This window comes from Equus asinus, chromosome 24 (assembly GCF_041296235.1).
Source record: "Equus asinus isolate D_3611 breed Donkey chromosome 24, EquAss-T2T_v2, whole genome shotgun sequence".
Taxonomy (NCBI): Eukaryota; Metazoa; Chordata; class Mammalia; order Perissodactyla; family Equidae; genus Equus; species Equus asinus.
The window spans coordinates 54,509,848-54,535,877 of NC_091813.1; the positions used below are offsets into that span (position 1 = coordinate 54,509,848).

General features: G+C 35.3%; 1 long non-coding RNA gene across 1 annotated transcript in view; it reads right to left on the minus strand.

Annotated features, from left to right (window-relative positions):
* Positions 1-10,650, minus strand: part of LOC139041847 (uncharacterized) — a 257,958-nt gene extending 247,308 nt beyond the window's left edge. Inside the window, exons 1-2 of the long non-coding RNA XR_011497854.1 lie at positions 10,404-10,650; positions 287-354 (exon numbers count right to left, since the gene is read on the minus strand). This is a non-coding gene — a long non-coding RNA (uncharacterized lncRNA). The remainder of the gene's footprint in view (positions 1-286; positions 355-10,403) is intronic.
* Between the last annotated feature and the right edge of the window lie 15,380 nt (positions 10,651-26,030).

The window sequence follows — 26,030 nt, forward strand, 5'->3', positions numbered from 1 at the left end:
ACAAAAAAAGTGCAAGACATGGTAAAAGGCAGGAAAAACCACAGTCTGAAGAGGTAACGTAAGCTGGAAAAGCAGACTCAGAAATGACACCAATGGTGGGATTATCAAACAGGAATTTAAAGTCACTAAGATTAATATGTTAGGGGCTATAATGGAAAAAGGAGACAACATGCAAGAACATGTGGGTAATGTCAGCAGAAAGATGGAAACTCTAAAAAAATAAAGAAAGAAATACTGGAAACTAAAACACTGTGACATAAATGAAGAATACATTTGATGGGCTCACCAGTAGACGGGACGGAGCCCAGGAGAGAACCAGTGAGCTTGAAGATGTATCAATAGAAATTTCCCAAACTGAAATGCAAAGAGAAAAAGGAATTTAAAAAACCAAAACATCTAAGAGCTGTGAGACAATTACTTTTTGTAACACACATGGAATGGGAGCAGTAGAAGGTAATATTAAACAATATTTCACCCCTCTAATCCATTCTCTTCCCCTCTGCTGGATCTTTCCAAATATGTGATGTCAATTCTAGAAACCTAGGAATCATACGTGCTCCTCCTTGCAAATAAGTTTTACATCAAATCTGAAGGTAAGTCTTGCAAATTCTGCGTCCATTATCTATCTTAACTCCATGTGCTCCCTCGATGTCTCTCTGGTGGGAACGACCATCCTCACTCTTTCGCTTACTTCCCAGTGTACTGACTGTCCTTCTCTTTCCTCTCTTGTTCCTCTAACAATATATTCTCTCTGCTGCAACAAGAGGACTCGTCTTTAAGCATAAATCAGATCTTGCCATTCCCCTACTTTTAACGGTTCAATAATTCTTCTCATTACACTTATATCAAAATTCAGTATCTTACTCTGACCTTTAAAGTCCTGCATAATTTAGCTCCCACCTATTTCCCTCTGTCTCTTTTTTTCCACTTGATTCCAGCCACAAGGTCTTCTCTCAGACCCTGAACACCTCAAGACCTCTATACATTCTGTTTTCTTTGCACCAGGATATTCAACCCAAAGTTGATGCACTCTCCGTATAACTAACTTCTTTCATGCTTCAGGCATTCCTGAATGGACACAGCTGAGAAAGCCTGATTTATCTGCAGTCAACATAGTACCTCCTGCTTGCTTTGGATGCAGGTTAGCATGGTCTATCTTTCTCTGCCCTTTTACTTTTAACTAGCCAAGTTTTTAAATTTAAAGCAGATTTCTTGAAGACACGTATAGCTGAGTTTTTTTTATCCACTGTGATAGTCTCTGTATTGTGACTTGCGCGTTTCGTCCATTGACATTTAAGGTGATTGTTGATATAGTTGGATTAATAGCTACCATGTTTATAAATGTTTGTCTATTTGTTGCATTTTGCTTCTTTCTTTAGCCCCTTAGTTTTTTATCTTCTGGCTTCAACTGAGTATTTTATATGATTACATATTCACTCCTCTCTTCACCTAGTAATTATGACAATTTTTTTTTTAATTTTTTAGCAGTTGCTCTAGAGTTTGCAGTATACATCTTTAGCTAATCTATGTCCATTGTTCAAACAACATTATACCACTTCCTATGTAATAAAAGTATCTTACAACAGTATTCCCAATTCCTCCCATTCATCTCTGATGACATTGCTGTCATTCATTTCACTTAACTGTATGCCACAATAATCTGCTACACTCTTTATATTATTACTTTAAACAAAATGTATTTTAGATCAATTAAGGATAAGAAAAATAAAAGATTTTATTGACCTTTATTCTTTTTCTAATGCTCTTCTTTTCTTGATGTAGATTCAATTTTCTAAACTATATCTTTTTATTCTTTCCCCTTTTATATCTCTTAGTAGTTTTTCTCTTCATTAACTAGATTCTCTCCTTAAAGCACAATTGTCCTTATATTAGATCCTCTTTGGCCTGCAAATCTCTCATTTTCTGTAATTTTTAAAATCCTCTTTACTCTTGTTCATTGAATTTATTATCTTACGTATTTCTCCCCAGGGCAGAAATTCAGTATTTTACTCTGTCTTTCCTGTCTCTTGTTGTTTCTAATTTATTTATTAGAGCTGTAAATGTTGATGTTTTGAATTGATTTGTTTTACTAGCTCTGAAATTTCCCTTCTCATTTTATTCTCTTGTTTACTGCCTTGTCTTTGACCTGTTGTTTTATTGATTTTGTATTTTATTAAGTTCTTTATAGCTCAAAACATACTTGGAAAGTTTTCTACCTCTCCTTGGACAATATATTTTCCTGACTAGGTCCCTCATCTGTCTGCATTCCTATATTCCATTTACTCACTGTTTTGCTATAATATGTTTGTTTAGTTTTTGGCCATTTTTTAAAATCTTGCTATTGGTAATGAATGTACCTCTTACCTGAACATTAATTTTCTCTGACATAGTGAGGGTGAGTTCTTGACACTCTCACATCTATCCGAACTGCAATTTGAGGACAAGATCTTGTTTCCTCTCCATTTACCAACAGTCTGAGAGTTTGTAGTGTTGAAAAATGGAAGAGGACACCTGAAAACAAATGCATATCTTCTAAGGAAAGTGTTTCCTGTTGTCTCTGGTATTCTTTTAAATGTCCTGTAAAGAGCACAACCCAAAGGAATTTCCTTCTGTAAAAGACTTTTGCTCATTGGAAAAGGCAATTTCCTAGAGGTCGTTTTCAGTTCTGCTGAGATCCCACCCTCAAGGGTGTCATTTTGAGTTTACCCCACCCACCCTGCTCACAATCAGTCTGCATCTCCCCAAATGGGGCTCTCAGGGAGAAATCCCAGGATTTTGTCAGCTGGCTTTCTATTCTCACTGACCCTTCTGGCATGGAGATCGGGATGGCAGCAGAATTAGGAACTATTTTGATGTAGAGTCTTCTGTTTCTTTGGTCAAATTTTTTTAAAGTTTTTAGCATAAGATTTTACCACCTCTTATCTGTTATTCACTAGGGGAGCTAACGTATGTGATGAAGCCTCATCAATCATTTTTACCTAACAATTTCCATTAGTTTAATTCTTTTTTAAAAAAGCAGAATTGGAATACTTTTTAAAATCTAACTAAATATCACTGGTTAAAAAATTGTTGGATGCCCACGTAGCCATAAGTATGAGTAAAAGGAAACACTGACGTGTTGATACGAAAATATCTCCAGGATAAAAAGTTAAGTGGAAAAGGAAATATACAGAACAGAGTGTACAATAGATTTTGTGTGAAAAAAGGGCAGTATAATCATGGTGTGTATACTGATGTGCTAATTATGCATAAGCATCTCTGGAAAGATACATAGGTAATTGATGGAGATGGGAGACTTTAGACTGTATACTATATTCTGCCTTTTGAAATTTTAAACATATGCATACTTTACCTATTCAAAATAAATTTAAAGAGTTAACTTTAAAAAAATGCATTATCACTGCATCTATTATACTCTGGAGGCTGCCAAAACCATAGTTGTCTGTCTTCCTCTTCAACTCCAAGCAAAATGAGCATAAGTTACTGACTATCCTTATTTCCGGGAGAGGCCGGAACTCCTTCTTCCTGCAAGGATGCCATAAGTAATTGCTCATGTGTTTGATTCCTAGGGCTCCCATAACAAAGTACCACAAGTTGGGTGGCTCAAAACTCCAGAAATTTATCATGTCAAAGTTCTGGAGGGTACAAGTCCAAAATCAAGCTGCTGGCAGAACCAAGCTTCCTCTGAAATATAAAGGAAACCTCCTTTGCCTCTTCCTAGTTTGTGGTGCTTTCCTGGCAATCTCTGGCACTCGCTGCATAACTACAACTCTAATCATCATCACATGACATTCTCCTCATATTCTGCGTCTTCACCTGACTGTCTTCTTGTGACGACACTAGTCATGTTGGCACAGAAGCCCACGGTGCTCAAGTATGCCCTTGTCTTAACTAATTACATCTGCAATGACCCTATATTCAAATAAGACCACATTCTAAAGTACTGAGGGTTAGGATTCCAATATACTTGTGTGTGGGGGGCTGGGGAGTGACACAACTCCAGCCATAGTAGCTAGACTTCAAAATACCAGGAATATAATGATTCCTTTAACACTTGAGCAATTCTCCCATTGGTAGAAAACTGTCATATGTAAAATCTCTCAAGCATACATTTGTGGCTCACCTAGCACTCCCTTTAAAAAGACATTTATTAAATGTCGAAAAGATCTAAAATAAATCTTATACGATACTTATAAGGGATAAAGAAAACAATACGTACCACACCCATGTATATGCCAACCAGATTAAGAAAGAAAAAACTTATTATTACTTCAAAGGCTGTAATATATTCCTTCCTAGAGCCATTCATTTTCTTATCTTCTTAGAGGAACAGCTATCCTGAATTTATGTTTTTCCTAACATTGCGTTGTTTATTTTTGCATGATTTTTGAAGTTTATATTAATTGAACTGTGCTATTTGTATTCCCCTTGTTTCTTTTACTTAAGACTATGCTTTTTTGTAAATTCAGCCTTATTGATGGATGTAGCTCTAGTTCATTCATTTTTTACTACTCCATAGTGTTCTACTATGTGAATACAACGAAACCCATTTAATCATTTGACTGTTGAAAGATTGATGGGTTGATTTCCAGAGATTTTTTTTTTTGAAACATTACTGCTTTAAACATCTCATACATATTTCCTAGTGCTTGTATAAGAGTTGAGTGAAGGTTATATATGACATCGTGAGTCAATGCCATAAGAATGATCGTGCTTAATTTTACTAGGGTGTTTCAACCTGTTTTCCAAAGTAGTTATACGAGGGTATAAAGATTTTGTTTGTTCCATATTCATTACCATCACTTAGTATTTTCCCGCCTTTTGATATTTGCTTCTCCACTGAGTGTTAAGTGTGTCATTGTGGTCTTATTTTGTGTTTGTTGGTAATTTTGGTTTCCCTTTCTGTGAAATACATGCCCAAGTCTTTTGCCTATTTTTTATTTTATTGTTTATCTTTATCTAATTGATTTCTTGACTTTTTAATATTTCTTGATACCAGTCCTTTGTCAGATATATTCGTTACAAACATTTTCTTCTAATTTGTGGTTTTTCTTTTCACTCTAGTTATGATGTCTTTTAATTAACACAAATTCTTATCTTTAATATTATTAAATTTATCCACCTTTCCTTACATCGTCTCTGTTGTGTGTGTGTGTGTGCGTGTGTGTGTGTCTAAGAAAACTTTCTTTACCTTGATAGCTTAAAAAATATTCTCCCATATAGTTTTATAAAAGTCTGCAGTTTGCCTTTCACATCTATCTTCTTGAGGCAACTGGAATTGGTTTTTGTACCTAAAAATGGGTAGGATTCCAACTTCATTTTCAGTCCATATAGACAATTTTGTGTCCTAACTTCATTTAACCAGAAATGTTTTTCCACTAGTTTGTATAAATCAAGCTACTATTTCTGTAGATGTGTTTCTATGTTCTTTTCTCATTTTACTGGTTAATTTGGCTATTCCTTCACCAGTAAACCACTGTGTGAGTTACTGTAGTAGTAAAATAATTCTTGATATATGAAAAGGCAAGTCTCCCCAGTTTGTTCTACTTCCTGATAAATTGGTTATTCTTTACCCTTTGTGCGTCCGTGTAAATTTACAAATAAGTTTGTCAAATTACACACACACACATACACACTGTAAGTGTGAAGCCTATTAAGATTTTTATTAGAATTTCTTGGATCTATTAATCTAATACTGTGACTTTTAGTCAATAAACATGATATATGTCTCCATTATTTGGTACTTTTTCAGTTTTCAAAATGTTGTTTTTTTATCCATAAAAAGCATGCATAACTTCTCTGAAATTATTCCCAGGTACTTTACATTCTTTGTGTTTTGTATTATAACTACGTGTTTTCTCGTGTACAGAAATGTGATTGATTTGTAAATACTGAATTTCTTTACCCAAAAAACTTTCTAAATTCTCTAATTAAACCAGTTAATTGTATGCCTCTCAGCTTTTGATTTATCAGGTACTGAAAAGGGTGAGTTAAAATAAAATCTCATACCAATATTGTAATTTTCTGTTGTTGTTGAGGAAAATTGACCCTGAGCTAACAACTGTGCCAATCCTCCCCTATTTTGTATGTGGGATGCCACCATAGTGTGGCTTGATGAGTGGTGTAGAGGTCCACCCCCAGGATCTGAACCCGGGAACACGGGGCCACTGAAGAAGAGTGCACAAACTTAACCACTACGCCACCAGGTTGGACTCAATATTGTAAATTTTTTAATATGTCTTGACCAATTTAAACCTTCCTCCGCCCCTCTAGAAATAGAGACGGTTCTCATTTTTGTGGAATTTACCTATAGCCTCATTTCTAGTTTTCCTACCTCATTACACATCCCTAAACAATACAGTTTAGCTTTGCCTATTGTTGAAATTCACTTAATTGTATGACAGCCTATGTATCATGTTGTATCTGGCTTCTTTCTCTCAATTCACCTTTTCAAGTGGTTGTTTTGTTTTTTCAAAATTACCGTATACCACTCCGTTGTATGACCATCCTATGATTGAAATAGCCGTTGAAGTCTTAAGGACATTTTCGGATTACCACAGTACTGCTAAAATCACCTTATTTTTGCTAATTCTCAGAGCAAGTTTCTAACACCTCCAGTCAGCACCAATGTTCAGAACAGGGCAATTTTCTCTGGCATTCCTTGGGTGGTTGCTATTTCTAGTTTGCCTTTACATCCAGGGTGAAGTCCTTTGTGCTTGCAGCTTTGTAGGGAATCTCCTATTTGACTTCTTACCTTGTGTTTTTTATGTCCTATCCCCTGAGGCCCATGACACTCAAATTAACTTGGTTTTGCAAATGTCTTCAAGGCAAAAAAAACAGCTTCAGTGTCTCTCCGGTTCCTTTTAGTATACACCTTCATTTAGGCTTTGGCCGGACTATGCCTTCATTTCTTGTCAGCAATCTGATGCCTTTAAGACATCCTTTTTATGAGATCCAAATTTGTAGTTGCTTTTAGTAAGAGGCTGAATCTTGGGACCTAGTTCATTATAGTGCAAGAAAAGGAAGTAACTGCACACATGTTTTCAGTGTGCTCCTGTAGCAATTTTTTAAATGGCCCTGAATTCTTTCACCGTTCTCCCACTGAGAAGTGGAGTCACATCGCCACTCCTTGAATCTGGGCCCTGTGATGGCTTGAACAGTGAAATACACTGGAAGGGACATAGTGTTTTCAGACTCAGGCCTTAAGAAAATAGTAACATGTTCTTCTCATCTCTTGGGACGTTTGCTTTTTCAAATTAGATCATGTATGTGACTATTTACTTTGGTTGACTATTCTCACTAGTTGAGCCGGGGCTCAATTACCTCAGTCACTGAACCAGGCAAATCAAAGTTATGGTCTCAACAATTATTCTACATGTTTTGCATAACCCACCAGTGTAACAAAGGTATAGCAAAGTGTTTATAACATTTTCAGAGAAAAGAAATTATTTTAAGACTGTTACTAGTGGCTTCATTCATATTTAATATAAACAATAGCTGCTAACCATTTATTGAGCATCAAATATTAACAAGATGACCATGCAAAATATATAGTAAGAAATAGGTAGGTATTTTTTAAACCACACATATATTATTTGTAAAAAAATGTATTCCAAAAGATATAAAGTGAAAGATCATTTGATGTGAAGTAAATATAAAAGGCAAATAATCCTGTCTGAAACAGTGACTCTCAGCGATCACCCCAAATTAGAATCATATAGGGTTTTTTAAAAAAATACAAATAGGCATGTGCATTAACATCCAAGGAGGCAGGGATGAGGACCACTCGTTAAAGCAGTGATTCTCAACCTTGGCTTAACGTTATAATCATTTGCGGAGCTTTTAAAATACAAATTGCCAGGCTGTATTGCAGGCCCATTAAACCAGAATCTCTGGGGGCAGGATTCGCGCATCAGTACTTTTAAAGCTCCCAGACTTTTCCAATGTACAGACAAGTTGAGAACCACTGTCCAAAATATCTGATTGGTTGCATATACTATAATAACATAGGGAAATACTTTTAAAAATTAAATGAAAGTGTTCTAAAATTGATTGCAATAATAGATACACAACTGGGAATATTCTAAAAGCTACTGAATTATACACTTCAAATGAGTGAATTGTATGTTATGTGAATTATACCTCAATAAAGCTGATTTGAAAAAATTAAAAGTTCTATATAATAATTGTTTGCATTCCCATTATCAATTCAGTCTAAATTAACATAAAATATGACTACATACTCTTTTAAGTACATCTTCTTAACACTAAGGAAAATGAATTCTCCTAGAAAGAAAACTTCAATGATGTATAGAAAATTTTAAATGAAATGATCTATTCAACTTGGCGAAACTAAGAATGTTTTTCTAATCAAGAAGTGAATTCAATCAAAAGTCAGAATCTGATATTAATTTAACACTACACAAGCATGGCTTCTCACTCAAATAAATAAGCAAAATATTGAATGTATTTCATTCATTCATAAAAATATTATTGACCATCCTTATATGCTACTCATTGACTTAAATGCTGGAGATAAAGCAGTGAGAAAAATCAAAGATCCCTACCCACATGATACGTAATTTAACAGGGAGACAGAAAATTTTAAAAATTGCACAAATATCTGTGTAATGATGAATTGTAAAAGGGGCTATGTAGGAAAGATTCATGGTGCCATGAGACATCGTATAGGAGAACTCAGCAGGAGTGACACTGTGCCAAACCTCAAGAAACTGGCAGCTTCTAATTCCTATTAGACTCTCACTCTTAGACTCCAGCTATCATAATGTAAGGAAGCCCAATGAACACATGGAGAGATCTACATAGACAAGAGCCCATGTCCCTGAGCCGCAGCCTGAGCTCCAGCCAACTGCCAAGCCCAAATTGTCATCCATGTGCATGAGCAATCTGGAAAAGTAAATCACATGGTCCCTTCTTCCTCCAGTGTTGGGAATCAGGAGGGGCATCTCAGAAAGTTTGCTTCTGAATAGGAAGCAGGAGTTGTGGCATGTGCAAAGGCCTTTGGAAGAAAGGTCACTTACAGTTATGACCTATCTGCAAGTCACAGTATTTTAGTTAGGCAATTAACTAGATTATGTGCAAATCTGATGAATATTACTTAAATGTTTTGAGTTACAAAACAATGGGAAATCAATATATTTTATATAAAACATCACTATCAATGAGATAAATAATGGTACTAAAGGGAAAAGTAGTATACAGTAAAACATGTTCTAACTAGACTAATGGTAGACAGATAAATAAGAAGACATTTTTAAAATCCACTCTATAATTTTCATACCTAACCATGTTCACTAGAATATTATGCTATTTTTTAAACCACGAAAGATGTTTTTTTAGATCCAGCAGAAGTGTACGAGGTCTGTAAACTTTTTTTTCCTGCCTTTATTTTGGATTAAATGTAGGTAAAATGAAGAATCTACTCATCAGTTTCTGTGAAATACTTGTACTGAGTTGAGCTTTATGAGTCCCAACACTCAAATACCCAGGCACACACTTAAATATTCAATTTCAACCCACTGATTATGAATTATTCTCACACTGATCTAAACATATCCCAGCGTAAATATCCCCGATATAAAGGGGAGCTGGAAGATGCATGCCACATAGTCATTATATTCAGCTCTTTGCCTTCAGTTTAGAAACAAATGTATGTTGAAGTGCTTTCCTGTCCATGTACTGCCCTTCTTCCCGGCACTTGTCAAGATATGATTAAAAATAGTGATAAGTATTAAGGCTCAGAGAAAATCCTGACACGTGATGGATTAAAGCACAAAATTAGTCAGACTCTATGATTTTCAGACAGCTTCCGCAACTGCTTCTCTTTGAGAAACCAGAGAGCTGAATTAAGCATGACTTTTTATCCTTGTCAACAGTGCTCAAACGCATTCATGACCTACCAGTTCTTTTCTAGAAAGCCCAAGCCCACTCTTAAGCCACAGCAAGGTCTCCAACATCAGCAAGAAATTATCATTTCTTGAGTTAAGTACTCAGCTACACGGTAGTTCATGCTGTCCTCCTTTTTTAATGTGTTCCATTGGGTATTAATAGCGTTCAGATTTATTTTTCATAATTTAGAGCTTGCCTTATGAAATATTAAAATGCTTATTAATGTTTGGAAAAGAGGCAGAGGCACTAATATATATTGCAGGCAGCACACTGCTGTTCTTCAGCCACATGCTAATTAGCCACGCATATAAAAATACCTCGATTAAATTTTGTCTTCATTGTTCAGAAGGCAAACACAACAGAGAACAAAGAAACACACTTAGAGACCCTCAGGACAAGCTAGTGTTTATCCAGAACTATAGCCACTGGCTCAAACTGGTCAGATAATACCTATGAACACACATTACGTATAATAATTTTAAAAGGTTTCTTACCTTCTCATTCATAAATAGAAAATAGTGAATTCCCATACAATACTAAAAACCAAAGTAAAGATTAAATACTTTCAGATTATAAATCTTCTGTTTCTCAGTCACTGTTACCAGGTCCAGCACTTTTTTCCCCCAAGAATAGTAATGAATTCAAGTTGTTTCATTCACCCTTCTGACTGATTCCTGCAAGCTGCATTTGCAAGATAACTGAAAAGATCTAAAGATTATAGATAAACCGTCTGCCCCCGGAGCTGTACCATACAAATACCGTGCTCAGTTCAGCTGATCTCGCTAATTAAAAAGTAAAATTATTTTACAAAATCATACATTATACTGTGTGATTTCCATATTTCTACAAAGTTACTGAACGCTAGCTTTTGCCTTCTAATACCAGTCACCAATATAGGGTCAACATCAAGCAAGATTAAGAATAAATTAAATCAACACTAAAGATATTTCGATTTGTTGTTAATTTTACAAGCATAAAATTTGTAGAAATATGCTTTATAGGGCTTTTGCAAATAAAGGCATTTTTGACCTATTTGCCACTTGATGATCTTTGTTAGAAGATAAACAGAAGTGAAAAATTAGGCACAAGGCAAAACAAATTCCCCATTACTGAAATTTTTGACATACTGCTATTGTACCAATTTTGCCAACAAGCTCAATTTTTTTTTCCCCCAAAGATTTGCACCTGGGCTAACAACTGTTGCCAATCTTTTTTTTTTTTTTCTGCTTTATCTCCCCAACACCCCCCCCCCCCCCGTACATGCTTGGTTGTATATCTGGGTTGCATGTCCTTCCAGTTGTGGGATGTGGGACGCCGCCTCAACGTGGCCTGACAAGCGATGCCATGTACGCGCCCAGGATCCGAACCCTGGGCCGCTGCAGCGGAGCGCGCGAACTTAACCACTCGGCCACAGAGCCGGCCCCAACAAGCTCAATTTAATGAATTAATCACAGACAAACAATTCTGTCCTGTATGTTAAAGTGGCTAAGACTAATTTTGTAATTCTCCTCAGCGTGACCTCCTGTTTCCACTGTTAGAGTGTCGCGCCTCTCCTCTTCCTAAGGAGTGACACTGGGAAACTGTTTCATCCCTGTGAGCCTCAGTTTCCCCATCTGGTAGAAATAATAAGAAAGATAGAAATAATAGTGCCTACCTCAAAGCAAACAACTAAATGAGACAATTCACACAAATCACTAATCACAATGTAATTCCTAAAGAAGTATTAGCTCTTATCGCCATATTAAACATATAAAAAGCAATAATTTTGAAAGAATACACTCAACATTTTCGTTGGCCTAAAATTTAAACAGAAAGTTTAGGAAGTTATGTAAATTTTCAAGAGAGGAATTGAAAATAAGACAATGTAAATGTCAATTGGATGAGTGCATCCCATGGCCCCTAGAGCACAATGCCATCATTCTGAAGACTTTCTGTGATTATGTCTTTTTCATTATGAAATTTATTTATATTTCAGATAGGTGTTGTTGGGTTTTAACTGGAGCTCACAGGTTAAGGTCAATGTTTTTTTTTTTTTAAGATTTTATTTTTCCTTCTTTTCTCCCCAAAGCCCCCCGGTACATAGTTGTGCATTTTTAGTTGTGGGTCCTTCCAGTGCCCCAGCATGTGGGATGCTGCCCCAGCATGGCCTGATGAGCGGTGCCATGTCCGCGCCCGGGATCCTAACAGACGAAACCCTGGGCCGCCGAAGTGGAGTGCGCAAACTTAACCACTCGGCCAGGGGGCCGGCCCCAAGGTCAATGTTTTTAAGAAGTGTTTTGTAAGGAAATTATAATATATTATTCACCCAGAGAAGGGTGACAAGTCATCTTCATCTGATCATTTTTACTATATACACATTTAGCATGATGTTCACCGCGGGAGAGTAGGGATTTGAGTGAATGCACATAAGGACATGAGATATTGCAAACATTTGGATGACTGAGTGCAAGTCAACTGTCAGGACTATTAACAGGAAGTGATTTTCAATGGAGAGTGTATACTGACCAATGCCTGTGCATTAGCTTGCGTTATTGTTAACGGACTATCACAATATGAATTACAGAATAAGATAACTCAAAAGACTGTAAGAAATTCTTGTTTACTCTTTGGGACTGAGGATTTATTTTTCGTTGGTTTAAAATCTACCGTGAGTAATAGATATGTTGTGAGCCTTTGGCCCAGAAGGATTAATATGCACTAAGTATTTTTATCATTTGTTTGTTGTTTTCTCTTAAGCTCTGAGGTTTTCACAGAGACCAAAAGTTAAATGAGATCAAGAAATAGGAAATCTCTCCTTCTCCGTCTCTCTCCCTCCCATCTCTCTCACCTCTTAAAAGATTAAAGAAGCACCGTCCCCTGCTGTAGATGAGTAAATTAAAAACACGATGACAGAATTCATATATTAGTAAAGAAGATATATAAATACGTTTTGCTCGTTTCATATCTGTTAAAAGGATTTTTTTCAGGTAGATAATTGAATACTAAGCTTATCATCAGAAATATCTGCTAAAAAACGTTATTGGTTCCTGTGAAGTATATTATGTATGTATGACATTTCTCTTTATTTTTCCTCATAAAAGTATGTGACATTCGACTACTGAGGCTTCTGAATTTACTTCTTGTTTTATTTAAATCCTCTCCCTCCATACTGTGATAAATTTGTTACAACTTTTACTATCTACTGTAGAATCTTTTATTAATATACAGCAATATTTATTAACCTTTGGGAGAATCACGGACCACATTTAAGAAACTAATGAAAGCCGTTCCCAGAAAAACACATACACTCAAATACACACAGAGACACAGACAGAGATAGACACTTTCCTGCAATGTCCAGGGGCTCATACATATCCCGAAGCCCATCCGTGAACCCATTCGGACCACAAAAGAAGAAACCCTGATCAAAGGGTGTTTTAACATAAGGCTGCGTAGTCTTCAGGAATTGAGAGTTCCTAGGGCTTTGAATCAAAAAACATGATTTCCTCTCCAAATTCCACTCCTCATTTAACCTTAATATCCCCATTTATAAAATAAAAAGACGTGGTTTCTAAGGTCCCTTCTGACCCCAAATTCTCTGGGTCTAGGCAAAGAATAAGTTCCTGTGTTTGAGAATTACAGAAAGAAAATCAGTTATAGAATATAAAGAGTGTTCTTTGTTTTTCTATAGCTTATTAACATAAAGAACCTTGAATAGAAAATACATGTGCCATATGAATCTTGTTGATATACAAGACTTTTAGCTTTTTGCAGTCTCATATATTGGGGAAAAGAAAAAGTGAATTAGTTAATAAGAATCATATTTACATATGATGATATGAACTGTGTTTTGCATATTTTCTATTTTTTTTTCAGGGGTGGTTTAACAATATTCAATAACAAATTAACTGATTGAGTAGAAGTATATGGCTGAATTAAACATTTAGACAATAAATTCAGTTATATAAATGATACTATCATTTGCAATAAATGCCTGAATGTTTAGAAGGAACTGACCATCTTTGACTATTGACACTGATACAGCATTACACATTGATTGACAAAAGAAAAACATGTACTATCATCAACAAATCTGACAGTGTTTGGTTGACATAGCTTAATTTCAAAGTTTGAAAAGTTAAAAGAGTGAACATATTTCTACTTGGAAATGTCTTAATACACATATCTTCCATTACTGACTTCAAATGCAATTTTTTGAACTCATGGGTTAGAACATTCAGCAAGAAGTAGAATCTAATTCTGTCTCCCTAGAAACTAGGGGAAAGTTATAGCATCAAGAAAAACTAGAGAAGAAGGATTCCACTTGCAAACATGTCAAGGAATTCTCATGAGATAAAGGACATAGGAGATCAGACCAAAGGAAGGAGTGATTCAACTGCCATCCTGTAAGAGAACATCTTGCCCAGAAATAGGTGGAACACACTGTCACAGATCCGGCACACGAAACTTAAGAAGGCATTGCAAGAGGCAAGGGTGGGCAGTGAACTTGCTGGGGGAATCCATCAATCCCATGACCACTGTATAAATATTTTTGAATCCAGATATCATAAATAAAGGGGGTGGGAGAAAACTTTTGGAGATGATATATATGTTTATGGCATAGATTGTGGTAATGGTTTCACGGATGTTTACCTAGCTCCAAACTCATCAAGTTGTATACATTAAATAGGTACAGCTTTTTGTACGTCAGGAGTACTTCAATAAAGTGGTTAAAAAATAAAACAAAATCCATAGGATGCATGAGGAGTAAGAGCCAGTTCTCTGCTGGCCCACAAAAGTTATCAAATTCCATTTTAAGATTAAGGCTCTATAATCATAATGCAAGCTAATTAGATTAAATGATGTGGCTTCACTGTACTGATGAAAGTCATTTGACATGGAATATACAGAACACATTTTATAGATATAGAAAATATTTTAGTCAACCAACTACAATCTTAGAATCTATAGTAATTTACCATGAGTTATATTAAATTTAACTATCAAAGACAAATAATTTATATGGCAAATTTATGTTTTACACAAATTTAAGTTTACTAATGATAAACTTTAAGTTTTAATAATTTTAGATTAAATTATTCTCACAGAAATGAAAAATTTTAGTTAAAACTGGACATTGAAGCCTCTACTTAAAAATACTCTAACAGTTAAATGCTGATATACTTGAAAACATGTATTACTTTGTTTTAAAAAATTCCTATAATGCAACTTTTCACTAATTCAAACTGACTCTCTTGGGGCCGGCCCAGTGGTTCCGCAGTTAAGTTCGCATGTTCCACTTTGGCGGCCCAGGGTTCGCCGGCCGGATCCCAGGAACGGACAATGGCACCGCTTGACTAGCCACGCTGTGGCAGGCGTCCCACATATAAAGCAGAGGAAGATGGGCATGGGTATTAGCTCAGGGCCAGTCTTCCTCAGCAAAAAGAGGAGGATTGGCAGCAGATGTTAGCTCAGGGCTAATCTTCCTCAAAAACAATAAAATAAAATAAAACAAACTGACTCTCTCAAAGTGCCCCTCCCACTCCTGTGATGTTAATTCAAATAGGTGATATTTTCCTGCCACAGCATTCTCCATTTCCAATTAAGAATGATATTACATGAATCAAATTCAAAATAAAGCAGAGGCTGAAAAACTAAATTTTTTAAAAAAAGGATTTCGTGGCAGCATTTTTTTATGGCTTACTCATGACATAAAGGCATTTTTGTCATTAGCAATAGAGGCACCACCATTTCAAACTGTGGCAAATGTGACAAGCTTCAACAAGGACATTAGCTCCTGTATTAACTGCTGTTGACTTAAATTCTGAACCAGAAAACTTCTCTGTTTTCCCAAATAGCTAAGTTTCTGAAGTATTATAATGCAAGTAACATGTCTAAATTGTCCACTCTCTGTGCCTCTGGGCCTGTTAGATTTAGACTGAGATCCACATCAATCTGAGGGAAAGCTTTCAACTTAAACTTTCCTTCCAGCTAAATCTGAGAATGTGTAAATCTTCAGATCTTTCTTTTTAAGGATGTGGAAATGGAAACAAGTCACCATACCCACAAACGATGTGTGGTTCCAAATAAGGGCCTGTATTGTGAGAAGTCTGTCCTTCTGAAACAAATAAATGGTGAAAAACAGGAGATATATTTTGAAAATTTCTGTTTAGTGTTTCCAACAAGATTCAAGATGGCATTGCATCTGTCGAATTAGGCCAGCAGTTATGAAGAGAACATAAATTGAGATCAGTAAAGATAGTATGAAGGTGAAAAAATTATAACTAATTTTAAATTTGTGTCAGAGACAATAAGCAGAATATTGAAGACTCAGGAAAATAAACTGCTCAAATAAATCACAAAAACATTCTTAAAATTCAAAAGAGAATAATAACTAAATTAAAATAATAATAAAAATGAGAAATGAAGAATAGGTTCAATCCACTTAGAATAGGAATCGCAAGAAGAGAAGGCAGGGATTGAAAGTCAGTGAGCCTGGGTGTTCAGCACATGAAGGTTGTACCAGGAATCTAAGTGTGAAGTGGAACAGGCACGACAGACCATAAAATTCATTCCACATGAGGACCATTTCGGGGGAACTGAAATCTGCATCTTATATTAAGGGGGTTACAGGAAGTAGAGGAGGATTCAGACTTTCAAGACAACCAAAAAAGTACAAGAAAGAGCAAGGTCCAAATCAGATTCAGCAACAACTAAGAGACAACATTAAGAACTCAGGTTCAGAAGATGGACTCTACAAAGTGTTACTTCAACTGGGAAATGGGAACCTTTTTAAAATGTCTGTGGATGAGGATGTGATTGGCTAGATGGCTACTGAGGGTGCTGAGACAATTTGATTGGATTAAGAAGAAGCAATAATTAAAGATGTAGGAGGAAAAAAAGTTTCTGAGCTAAAGAAAGTTATGAAAAATCACTGGGTACCAGGCAGAATTGTGCAAACAGAGCAAAACATTGATGTAGTCTAGAAACATTGTAAACTTTAAAAATCTAAGTGAAAGTGATAATTTTGGGGAGGAAGAATATAAATCATAAAATAGACTCGGAAAGAAGCAGCAGTCCACACATAACATTCTTCTTCCTCCTCCTCTTCCTTCTCACTTCTTCCTTCTTTCTCTTTTCCTCTCTCTCTCTGTTGCCTTAGCCCTGCTTTTTAAGGCCTTCCAACTAACTAAGCCAGGCTCACCGAGAGTATTATCTCCCTTACTCAAAACCAATCTCACTTACTTAAAGTCAACTCATCCGGGACTTTAATTACATCTGCAAAAATCCCTTTATGATAACACACTTTGATTAGTGTTTTATTGAACAGCAGAGGACTATAGACAGGCCAAGATGACACATCAAAAAAAGCCACCTGGACCACAACAGAAAATAAGACTTTTCATCTCTTTCTTTTTCTCCCTCAACTACCCCTTCCCAGCTATAGGAGAAATCAGAATCCATGGCTAGAGAGCTCAAGCAGGAGGAAGAGAGGACCCAAAGACTAGGATTTAGAGAAGCTGACCACATGTCAAATAAACATATCATCTTCTAGCCTCAAGGAGTACAAAATTGTTGGAAGGCAGAGACTTTAAGTTCATAGCTTTTTTTAATGACATTAAACTGGTCATATTAATTACTAAAATTAGACCACTCCTGTGACTGAAAGGCACTGGAAACTTTTAAATGAGTGTAACTTGAAAATTGTAGGGACCTACCAGGGATTTTAACTGTGATTAATAAAAAACTAGTCCACTAAGCAGAGTTACAGAGAGACACCAAAGAAAGAATAAAATTGTTTCTTCCTAAACCCTATGGAATATCTTTTGTTAAAAAAATGATTTTTTCATAATAATTTATATCTTCAGTACTAGCTCCTCCCCAAACTTCAAAGTAATGTATCCAACTTCTTCAATATTTCCGATTGAGGTCTAACACTTAGCATGCCTGAAAGTTGATATCTGATTAACTCCTAAATCTGCTACATTTCACGTCCTCCCCTTCTCAGGAAATGGCATCAACCTCATCCTGCTTCTCAGTGCAAACACCTTTGAATCATCCTTTTCGCATCTCATTCTCTCATAATCCAAATATAACACACTGGATTTGAAATATATACATATCCTAAATCCAACTCTTGTCACCATGTATTTCACTCCCCCCTTAGAATTATTCCTCATCAACTCTGATCTGAAGTACTATAATTGCCTTCCAATAGGTCTTCTCTTATCCTTGCCCCTTATAAATCTGTTTTGAACTTGGCAATCAGAGTTAACCGTTTAAAACAGTAGGTCATGAAAGTGAACAGACACCATAGAAAGTGTAGTTAAGAAACAGAAGAAGAAAAATGAGAAAGTAAAACAGAAATAATGAGATGAAATTGATTCAAGAGAAAGTGATCAATATAGTAGACATTCAATAAATATTGACCACACTACAATAGAGCAGGAAAAATATCTGTGTTTCAAAAAACTGAAGTTGGAGACTTGGAACTAAACACCAAAAACACACACTGTGAACCTAGAAAAACTTAGAATGGTCGGTATCTGGATATATTCCAGTAAAATTATTGAACTTTAAAGATAAATAGAAAAAGTACTATAGGCTTGCAGACAATAAGGTTAATTCACATATATGAGAAAGAAAATCAGAGGGACACTGGATTTTGAAAACAAAACTTTATAGTAGAAAAATGAATTAACATTTTTAAGACACTCAAGGAATAGAAAATGTGCATCAAGAATTTTACATCCAACCAAACTGACATTTTCATACAAACCCCACAAATAACTATGAACATTAAAAAATCAGGGAACAATGTTCCTGAATCCCTTCCTATGGAGTCTACCAGAGAACATACTTTTGACAACCAAGAAATGAGCAGAAAAGTTTCTCATAAATACTGGCTATGAGCCCTAAGTATATTTAACTATAAAATAAAGACTACATGGCTGGGGTTAAATGTGACAGATGGTTATGTGATTTTATTTGCTCTAGTAAAATAGGTAGGATACCTGCAAAATGGGAAGGAAGCAGAAGTGTATATAGAAAGTTGAACAAGCTCACTGATTGCTATAGTTATTAGTTTTAAGAGAACATTACTTTCAGTTAGGTGCTGGCACAAAGAAAAGGGAGTGTAAAGAAAAGATTACTCAGGAATAGAAAGAAAAAAATACTAATAACTTCAATACTATTCATAGTAAACAACCAAGAAAGAGTGTCTAAATGATGAGTGAAAGGTGTTAAGGTCTTAGTATAAAAAAACACTCCATTAGAACAAAAATATAAATTTTTCTAAATACCAAAAGATATAATAAGGGGGAGTGGGGAGGGCAAGTGAAAGTGTGCAAATAAACTATAAAACTATACATACAATATTATGGCCCTCCCATATGTATACATATATGTATATATGCATATACGTGTGTGTGTATATATCTCTCTTTTATTACAAATATATGTGTGTATGAGCAAACATATTGATCATTCCAATATATGTAACTGGGTAGGTTATTGTAAATAATATTAGGTATTGTAAATAGTATGCAAATATATTGTAAATAGGTAACAAAACACCTATTAAAAGAACAAGTAAGTTTTTCCAATAGCCTAATAAAACAAAGTCCAATTCTATGCTGTATTTAAGATAGATAGATAAATGATAGGTAGAAAGATAGATTGATAGATAGAAATGATAAAGGCAAATAAAAAGAAAGTTGGGGTCACAACTCACAACTTTGCTATCCAACAAAATAAAATTTAGACCAAAAAATTAAACATTAAAAATGACAAAAGACATTTTATAAAGCTAAGACTATAATTCACCATGAAAATATAATAATTATTACTACTTGTGAATCCAATGAAAGAGCAACAATTTTCATAGAGAAGAAACTGTAGTCATGGAAGAAGAAAAGGTTAAAAAATTAATCGTAGATACAGCACACTTCTAGTAGAGAATAGAAAATGCTGTAAAACAGCGTCTCCACCCCTCAAGAGAGTGGCTAAAGGAGGGCTGTGCCAGAACTGCGAACTGAACAATTTCATTGTATGTTAAGCTGTTCCATAGCATAGAAACAGAAGAAAAACTTTCAAATTATCTTTATGAGACAAATATAATGTAATATCAACACAAAAACATGACAAAATCGGACAAAAAAATGATATTGCTGATAAATCTTTCTCATTGATATCAAGGCAGAAATCTAAAATATTAGCAAAGTAAATCCAACAGTTTGTTAAAAATTAATAAAGACCATGAGAGATTTATTCCAAGAATGCAAGAATGAATCAATATTAATAAAGCCGTAAATTTAAGCTATTGTCATAATAGACCTAAGGAGAAAAAGCATATGATATCTCTTCAGATCTTATAAGCCACCTGACAATATTCAAAATCCTTTCATGCTAAAAGCATTCAATAAAATAAGAAGTGACTTCTTAACTTCCTTAACATATACACACATACAATCACACACACACAAATTCACATCCACGTCATTATTGCACATTATGTGAAACAATAGAGGTATTCCTGCTAAGGAAAGCAACAGGAAAAAGATTCCTACCACCTCCACCATAACTGAGCATTGAACTGGAAATTGACAAGAGAAAGCAATGAGATACCAGAATTTCTAAACGACCAAGCGAATCTCTCTCTCTTTATGGAGAAATCATTGTATATCTAGAAATTATCCACCAAAAATACTAACAGAAATATTGTTATAAAAAATAAAGGAGTTGAGTCAAGTATAAGGATCTAAACCTAACACGAATAAATAGAGAAGCTTCCTATGTAGAAATAATAACTGGATAGAAAATACAGCGGATGGAGAGACACCATGTATCACAGGAATCAACTGTAAAGGTACAGAAACTGATTACTGAAATACACACACACACACAAAGAGACTTTAACAAGCAGTAACACTCACCATGGCATAAAGAATATTCAACATCACAAATATGTCAATTCTCTCCAAGCTTATTTATAAGTGTAATGCAATTCCAATAAAATTACCATCAGTTTGTTTTTCCCTGGAGCTAGCCAAGTAGATTATAAACTTCATTTGGAAGAACACACGAGAAATTAAAGGCACAATAACTCTGAAAACAAGAGTTAGTCCTATCATACACATACAAGCCAATTAAAAAGAGTACATGAGATATAATTTATTTCGATTGAATTCAAGATTAGTCATAGCTAATGTGGCAACATGAGTCAAAAGAGCGGTTTCCTTTAACTGGGAGAAGACAAAGGAAGACCTGTTAGGGTGACGACAATGTTTAAATTCTTGTTTGGTGGTGGTTGTATGAATATACGCATACGCAAAAATTTTAAGATTTGTGCAATTTATAGTACATGGTTTTTTTAATTAATAGACTTTATTTTTAGAACAGTTTTAGATTCTCTGAAAAATTGAGCGGATACTACAGAGAGTTTTCATATACCCCCCCTAAGCTGCACGTGGTTCCCCCTATTATGATATTGCATTAGTGTAATACACTTGTTACAATTAACAAACCAATACTGATACATTAGTAGTAACCAAAGGCCATAATTTACATTAAGGTTCACTGTGTGTTGTACAGTTCCATGAGTTTTGACAAAAGCATAGTGTCGTGAATCCACCATTTCAGTATCATACAGAATAGTTTCAGCACCTTAAAAATCTCTGTGCCTCGCCTATACATCCCTTCTTTCTTCCCCTGGAATCCCTGGAAATCAATGCTCTTTTCACTCCTTCTATAGTTCGCCTTTTCAAGAATGTACCATAATTGGAATCATACAGTATGTACAGCCTTTTCACACTGGCCTCTTTCACTTAGCAATATGCATTCAAGGTGCCTCTTTATCTTTTCACGGCTGGATAGCTCATCTCTTTTTATCCAACATTCCGCAGATTGTTTATGCATTCGTGTACTAAAATACTTCATTACTTCCAGTCTTTGGTGATAAGTCTTCAGCTCAATTGGGTAAATACCTAAGAAGGTGATTGCTAGATTGTATGGTAAGACTATGTTGAGTTTTATACAAAATTTCCAAACTGTCTTCCAAAGTGACTGTACTATTTTGCATTCCTTCTAGCAATGAATGGGAGTTTCTGTTGGGCCCCATCCTCACCAGCATTTGGTGTTGTCAGTTTCTTGGATTTTAGGCAGTCAAATAGGAGTAGAGTACCATCACATTATTGTTTTAATTTGCAATTCCCTAGTGACATATGACGTTTGGCATCTTTTCATATGCTTATTTGCCACCTGTATGTCTTCCTTGGTGATGTGTCTGTTCAGAGATTTTGCCTATTTTTTAGTTGAGCTGTTGTTTTCATTTTCTTTTTTTTTTTTTTTTGAGGAAGATTAGCCCTGAGCTAACATCTGCCGTCAATCCTCCTCTTTTTGCTGAGGAAGACTGGCCCTGAGCTAACACCCATGCCCATCTTCTTCTACTTTATATGTAGAATGCCTTCCACAGCATGGCATAATAAGTGGTGTGTAGGTACTCACCTGGGATCTGAACTGATGAACCCCGGGCCGCCGAAGCAGAACGTGTGAACATAACCACTGTGTCACCAGGCTTGCCCCATGTTTTCATATTTTTTAGTTGTAAGAGTTCTTTGTATACTTTTGGATATAAATCCTTTATCAGATATGTGTTTTGCAAGTATTTTCTCCCAGTCTGTGGCCTCTCTTTGTATTATCTTGACAATGTATTTTTAAGGGAAGAACTTAATTTTAATAAAGTCCAACTTAATTTTTCTTTCATTGATCATGCTTTTGGTGCTGTATCTAAAAACTCATTGATGAACTCAAAGTCACTTACATTTTTTTTCCTGTTATCTTCTAGGAGTTTTATAGGCTTGCATTTTACATTTATGTCTATGATTAATTTCAGGTTAATTTTTGTGAAATATAAAAGTCTGTGTCTACATTCTTTTTTTTCTGCATAGGGATGGCTCAATTGTTCTAGCACCATTTATTGAAAAATGTATCTTTTTTCATTGAATTGCCCTTCTACTTTCTAAAAGAACAGTTGACTATATTTGTATGGGTCTATTTCTGGGCTTTCCATTCTGTTCCATCGATATATTTGTCTATTATACGGCCAATACCACACTGTTTTCATTACTGCAGCTATACATTAAGCCTTAAAGGTGAGGTCAGTCGTCCATTATTGTTCTTCTTCAGTATTGTGTTGACTATTCTGGGCCTTTCTGCATTTCCATATAAACTTTAGAATAATTTGTATGTATCCACAAAGTAACTTGCTATGATTTGGACTGGGATTGTAGTGAATCTATAGACTCAGTTAGGAACTTGAACATGAAATATCTCTTGAGAGTCTTTGATTTCTTTCATCAGAGTTTTGCAGTTTTCCTTAAATAGATTCTAAACATATTTTGTTAGATTTAGACTAAGTGGAGTTTTTTGGTGCTAATGTAAATGATATTGTGTTCTGAAATTCAAATTCCAATTTTCTTTGCTGGTATAGAGGAAAGCAATTGACTTTGGTATATTAACCTTTTATCCTTCAACCTTGCTATAACTGCTTAGTTCCTGGAGCTCTTCGCTGTTATCAATTCTTTGGAATTTTCTACATAGACAGTCATGTCATCTGTGAACAAAGAAGGTCTTATTTCTTCTTTTTCAACCTGTCTACCTTTTCTTTCTTTTTTTTTCCTTTGGTCTAACTGCGTTATCTAGGACATCTAGTACAATGTTGAATAGGAGTGGTGACAGGGGACGTCCTTGCCTTGCTCCCTATCTTAGGGGGAAGGTACCTAGTTTCTCACCATTGATTATGTTAGCTATAGATTTTTGTAGGCGTTCTTTATCAGGTTGGGAAAGTTTTTCTCTATTCCTATTTTGCTAAGTTTTTATCGTGAATGGATGTTGCATTTTGTTAGATGTTTTTCTGCATCTATTGATATAATCATGATTTTTCTTCTTTACTGTATTGTGAATGATGATGTTAATTGGTCTTTGAATGTTGAACCAGCCTTTTACACATGAAATAAATACCACTTGGTCATGGTGTGGAATACTTCTTATACATTACTAGATTTGAATTGCTAATATTTTGTTGAAGATTTTTGCATCCATGTGCATGAGAGATATTGGTCTGTAGTTTTGCTTTCTTGTAAAGTCTGTATCTAGTTTTAGTATTAGGATAATGCTCACTTCACAGATTTGTTATTATTCCAAGACTATTCACTTTGCTTCTATCTCCTGGAAGATATTGTAGAGAATTGCTACCATTTCTTCCACAAATGTTTGGTTAGAATTCACCAGTGAAGCCATCTGGACCTGGTGCTTTTGTTTTCAGAAGATATGATTGGTTAACTTTATGTGTCAACTTGACTGGGCCACAGGTGCCCAGACATTTCATCAAACATTATTCTGGATGTGTCTATAAAGGTGTTTTGGGATGAGATTAACACCTGAATCAGAAGACTGATTAAAGCAGATAGCCCTCCCTAATGTATGTGGCTCTCATGCAATCAGTTTAAGGTTTGAATAGAACAAAAAGGCTGACTCTCCTGCAAGTAAGAGGGAAATCCTCCTGCCTGACTGCGTTGAGCTGGGACATCTATCTGTCTTTTCCTCCCTTCAGATTCAAACAGAAACACCAGCTCTTCTTGCATCTTAAGCCTGCCAGCTTTAGAACTGGAGCTTATCAGCTCTCCTGGTTCCCAGGCTTTTGGACATGGACTGGAATTATACCATCGGCTCTCTTGGGTCTCCAGCTTTTGCCAACTGCAGGTCTTGGGACTTCTCAGCCTCCATAATCACACAAGCCAATTCCTTATAATAAATATATATATTTCCAATTGGTTTTGTTTCTCTGGAGAACCCTCACTAATACAGAAGTTTATTAATTATTGATTCAATTTCCTTAATCAACATAGGCTTATTTTGATTATTTCTCCTTATGTGAGGTGGTAGTTTGTGTCTTTCAAGGAACTGGTCCATTCCATTTATCACTTTGTAGGCATACAATTATTCATAATATTCCTATATTATCCTTTCAATGCCAGTCAGATCAGTAGCGATGATTCCTCTTTCATTTCTGTTATTATTAATTTGCAATTTTCTCTTTTTTTCTCAGCCTGCTAGAGTTTTATCAATTTTATTAATCTTTTCAAAGAACCAGCTTTTGCATTTCAGACACTTAAATTTTCCCTAAATATTTGTTAACATTTTCCACAAGTTTATTTTGTTTGTGCTATCCTTCATTGTTGATTTTTAAGTTGCTTAATGTGTATGTAGTCAAACATATAAATCTTTTCTTTTATGACTTTGGGTTTCTTAAATTGCCTAAGAAAACCTCTTACTCTACCCCATCTCCCCAAGATTATTCAAATATTTTCCAAACTTTCTATAGCTTTATTGGTTTACATTGACATTTACATTTTAAATATAAACAAAATTTATTTCACATATTTTGAACTATGTACCTCAATTATCTTCCAGATTAAAAGCCTGCACCATTTACTAAACTAACCATTGTACTAGTTCAAGGACAAGCTAAGCTATTGAAACAAAGAGACACAAACATTCAATTTAACTCAGAAATGAGGGAGCACTTCCACCAGTCTCATCACATGGCATCCATCTCTGAATGAATCATCATTTCCCAGATACCAAGAAGGGAACATGAGAGCACACACCCAATCATTCTAAGGACAAGATCCAGAAATGGCACATAACAGCACCTCACCTCTATTTTCTTTCCTTTTCCCTTTGGCCAGTATTTAGTCACATGGCCATACCTAGATGCAAGGGAATCTGAAAAAGTTAATCTTTAGCTATTGGGTCATGTGCCCTGCCCAGGTAAAACTTTATTAGCATGGAAAAGGGAAAAAAGAATATTAGAGCACTCCTAGCCATCTAGCACAATTGCTTTTTCCTTCTAAATTAAAACGTCCATTAAGTCCTTAAGTATACTAAAGTTTTTTTCCTGGACTTTATTTTCGTCCACTGGTCTTTAGCTCTGTTGCTATGCCAACACCATTCTCTTTCCTTGCAGTGGTTTACAGCGAGTGTTAACCTTTGATGAGGTTTCTCTGCCCCCTTACATTAATTTTTCTTAGTTCTTCTACACAAATTTTAAAATTATTATAAATCTTAACCATCAATTTTCA